A 4,306-nucleotide genomic window follows, 5' to 3' on the forward strand; every position below is an offset into this window, starting at 1 on the left:
CGGTTCCATTTGTCGATTTTTGTTTTTGTTGCAATTGCTTTTCATATCTTTGCCATGAAATCTTTGCCAGAGCCTATGTCCAGAATTATATTTCCTAGGTTATCTTCCAGGGTTTTTATACTTTTACTTTTAAGTTTTTACATTTAAGTCTTTAATCCTTCTTGAATTGATTTTTGTACATAGTGTAAGAAAAGGGTTCAGCTTCAATCTTCTGCATATGGCTAGCCAGTTATCCCAGCGCAATTTATTGAATATGGAGTCCTTTCCCCATTAATCGTTTTTACCATTTAGTTTAAAATCAGTATTCAGAATTTGTAAGGAACTTAAACAAATTAACATACAAAAAACAACCCCATGAAAAAGTAGACAAAGGACATGAATAGACAATTTTCAAAAGAAGACCAACTCATAGCCAACAAGCATATGATAAAATGCTCAACATCACTAATCATTAGTGAAATGCAAATAAAAAAACAAAAGGAAATACCATCTCACACCAGCCAGAATGACTATTCTAAAAAAGTCAGAAATAACAAATGCTGGTATGATTGCAGGAAAAAAAAAAATTGCTTATACACTGCTGGTTGGAATATAAATTAATCCAGCCATTATAGAAAGTTTGGCAATTTCTCAAAATTAAAACAGAATTACCATTTGACTGATAAATCCCATTATTGGATATATATTCAAAGGAATAGAAGTTGTACCATAAAGTCACATGCACATATCTGTTAACCACAGCACTATTCATGATAGAAAAGTCGTGGAATCAATCTCAATGCCCATCCACAGTAGATTGGATAAAGACAATGTGGTATACATATACCATGCAATAATTTGTAGACATAAAAGAATAAGGTCATGTCTCTTGCAGCAACACAGATGGATCTAGAGGTCATAATCCTAAGCAAACAGAAAAACAAATACTGCATACTGTCACTTGTAAGTGGAAGCTAAACATTGAGAACACATGGTTACAAGGAAGGGAACAACAGATATTGGGACCTACTTTAGGGTGGGGGGTGGGAGGAGGGTAAGGATAGAAAGTGTCTATTGAGTACTATGCTTACTACCTGGGTGATGATATCATCTGTACACCAAACTGCCACGACATGCAATTCACCTATTTTACCAATAACAAATCTGCACATGTACCCCTGAACCTAAAATAAAAGTTGAAGTAATCCACCTATTAAGACTTGGCTTAAAAAACATGCTTATGATAAGGATACAAATGGAATATATATTTAAAAAACTAAATAGAAGTTTACAGAAAAAATTTACAATATCTGAAATGTAAAGTTTACTGGATGAAAATACCAGCATATTAGACACCGTGGAAGAAAAGGTTAGAGTGTGTGAAGACGTAGTAACAAAGATTATCTTAAAGCACGGGAAGAAAAAAAATATGAATGAATTTGCAGCCTCAGTGACCTGTAGGGCAATAATAAGTGATCTGATAGGTGTGTACTTGAAGTCCCAGAAAGGGATCAGCTATGGAGTTTAAAAAATCAATGGCAAAATTGAGCTATTATGACGGATACTATGTAGCCAAAAAAGCTTAAAATATTTAATGTCTAGCCCTTCAGAGCAAACATTTTGACATCTTATTTAGATAACTGGGATTAACACTGTCAAATAATACTGGTATATGAATTTCTGATGCTTTGAAGACAAAACTAATTTTAATTTTAGTCACCGTTGTTAATTCTACTTCTTCACTCACTTTAAACTCTAACCAAGAATCTCATTTCTGGATTTTCTTTTCTCCATTTAGGCTGCTCCTTGGTATTTGTAATAACTCAGTAGCATTTTATATTTTTGATTATCTGATCAAGACTCTATACACTAATATTTTATTATCCTAAGGATGACAGTTCATGCTGGCCTATGGAATCTGAACATCTCTTGAAAGGAATAGAGAATATTGAGAGGACAGATAATATTTTCAACTTTGGTGACAATTTTTGCTCTATTTCTTAAACTCAGTTTGGGATTTTCTTATATCTTCTTCCTGTAGATAAGTCTTCATTTCAAGAGCAAATGATAAAAATAAAGGTAATGGCAAGTTAAAATAATATTTTTGATAACGAGGCTTTTATGAAAGATAAAGTAATCCAGGATCACAGCCCTGCCACAGGAGACTGGGTTGTTTTACTTTTTAAATGAACATTCTGAACTAAGCAAAAAATATTAGCTAGTGTTTAGTTTTTCAGTGTTCAAATTACAGAATAAGTGTTTTATTATGTATCTCATTGGGATTTAAAGTACTCCAAGGAAGGTTATTTTAAGAATTTAGAGTTGTATGTATGGCAACTCATTTTCCCCTCCAAATCTCAATGTTGTTACAAGTTTCCTTCCTTTATATTTTATCATTATAATTCGCAGAAATGGAATAGAAAATACTCCTGAGTATTTCCTTTGAGGGCAAGCCTGCTTTAAATGTCCATTATATTAAGCTTTGAAAGATAAAAGAAAAATAATGTGACACCACAATCTACATAATTTCTTAATATTTATCATAATAGGCTATTTTGCCAAGTTCTTATTGAGTATTGGCATGAATCTCTTGCTTGTTAACATTATTTTCTTCATTTGAAAACGAATCTTCCACTTTCTATGACTATGAGCTTAACTGTTTTTATTTTTAGATCCCACAAATAAGTGAGAACATGTGAAGTTTATCTTTCTGTGCATGGCTTGTTTCACTTAACATAATGCCCTCCAGTTCCATCCATGTTTTTGCAAATGACAGGATCTCATTCTTTTTTTATGGCTGATTATTACTCCATTCTGTATAGATATCACATTTGCTTTCTTCATTTGTCTGTTGATAAACACTTAGGTTACTTCCAAATATCAGCTATTGTGAATAGCGCTACAATAAACATGGGAGTGCACATATCCCTTTGACATACTGATTTCCTTTCTTTTGGATATGTACCTAACAATGAGATTGCTGGAATATATGGTAGTTCTATCTTTACTTTCTAGAGGAACCTACATACTGTTCGTCATAGTGGCTGTACTAATTTACTTTCATCAGCATTCATTATTGCCTGTCTTTTGGATAAAAGCCATTTAACACGGGTCAACTATCTCATTGTAGCTTTAATTTGAATTTATCTGATAATGAATGATGCTGAGCATCTTTTTATAAACCTATTTGCCATGTGTATATCTTCTTTTGAGAAATGTTTATTCAGATATTTTTCCCATTTATTCATCAGATTATTAGATTTTTTTTTCTGTAGAGTTGTTTGAACTCCTTTTATATTCTGCTCATTAATCCCGTGTCACATAGGTAGTCTGCAAATATTTTCTCCCATTCTGTGAATTGTCTCTTTACTTTGTTGATTGTCATTGACTTCTTTTCTGGGTAGAAGCTTTGCAACTTGACGTGACCCCATTTGCCCATTTTCACTTTGGTTTGCCTGTGCTTGGAGGATATTACTCATGAAATCTTTGCTCAGACCAATGTCCTGGAAAGTTTCCTCAATGTTTTACTTCAATATTTTCATGGTTTGAACTCTTAGGTTTAGATATCCAGTCCATTTTGATTGATTTTTGTATCTGGTGAGAAATAGGAATCTAGTTCATTCTTCTGCATACAGATATCCAGCTTTTCTACATCATTTATTGAAGAGAGTGCCCTTTTCTCCAATTTATGTTTTTGGCACTTTTGTCAATTCAGTGTTGGTGTATGGATTTATTTCTTGACTCTCTATACTTATTCCATTAATCTATGTGTCTGTTTTTATGCCAGAGCTGTGCTGTTTTGGTTATTATAGCTCTGTAGTATAATTTGAAGTCAGGTAATATGATTCCTCCAGTTTTGTTCTTTTTGCTCAGAATGACTTTGGGTATTCTGGGTCTTTTGTGGTTCCATATTAATTTTAGGATTTTTCTTTTCTATTTCTCTAGAGAACGTCATTGTCTTTTTGATAGAGATTGCAATGAATCTGTAGATTGCTTTGGGTAGTATGGACGTATTAACACTATTGATGCTTCCAACTCACGAATATGGAATATCCTTCCATTTGTTGTGTCCTCTTCAATTTCTTGCGTCAATGTTTCATAGCTTTTATTATAGAGACCTTTCATTTCTTTGGTTATGTTTATTCCCAGGTATCTTTTTTTTTTTTTTTTTTTTTTTGTAGTTATTGTAAGTGGGATTACTTTCTTGATTTTTTTTTCACATTGTTTGCTGTTAACATATGGAAATATTTCTAATTTTTGTGTGTTGGTTTTATAGCCCACAGTGACCACTGCCTGGCTGTCACTGATGTCCACTCAAGGCCCAAGG

Source organism: Rhinopithecus bieti, unplaced genomic scaffold, assembly GCF_001698545.2.
Source record: "Rhinopithecus bieti isolate Rb0 unplaced genomic scaffold, ASM169854v2 scaffold_12003, whole genome shotgun sequence".
Classification (NCBI taxonomy): Eukaryota; Metazoa; Chordata; class Mammalia; order Primates; family Cercopithecidae; genus Rhinopithecus; species Rhinopithecus bieti.